Source organism: Penaeus monodon, chromosome 23 (assembly GCF_015228065.2).
Source record: "Penaeus monodon isolate SGIC_2016 chromosome 23, NSTDA_Pmon_1, whole genome shotgun sequence".
In the NCBI taxonomy this organism is placed as follows: Eukaryota; Metazoa; Arthropoda; class Malacostraca; order Decapoda; family Penaeidae; genus Penaeus; species Penaeus monodon.
In genome coordinates this window covers 39,872,289-39,872,640 of record NC_051408.1, presented here as the reverse complement: position 1 = coordinate 39,872,640, position 352 = coordinate 39,872,289, and the positions used below count along the sequence as shown (strand labels likewise).

The 352-nt window shown below is 36.9% G+C and overlaps 1 protein-coding gene across 1 annotated transcript in view; it reads right to left on the bottom strand.

Moving 5' to 3' along the window:
* Positions 1–352, bottom strand: part of LOC119588293 (acanthoscurrin-2-like) — a 14,691-nt gene that overhangs the window by 7,009 nt on the left and 7,330 nt on the right. The window lies entirely within an intron of this gene.

Here is a 352-nt window from a genome sequence, read left to right as displayed (position 1 = left end):
TGATTCCGTCCCGATTCTTCCCGAATCTTAGGGTCGATTTTTATTCCCTCAAAGGCGGAGGATTCAAGTTCACTGTTTGAACAATATAGCTTATTACAAACGCTAGGGAAATATTCCTGAGGCGATATTTATAGCATAAAATGATGTCATTATATGCGCAGAAAAAAAACATTGTCGTCACTATCAACCTTCAATTTTGCATTCAGTATTTTTTTTCTTTGAGTATCGACAGAGCTATCTCCACTTGAGAGAATCGAAAGACTGTAATACATCTATATAGTTGACAAAGTAAAGATTTTCAATGAGACCATCCCAAATATCTCATTCACCTATCACCACTGCCACCATAGCC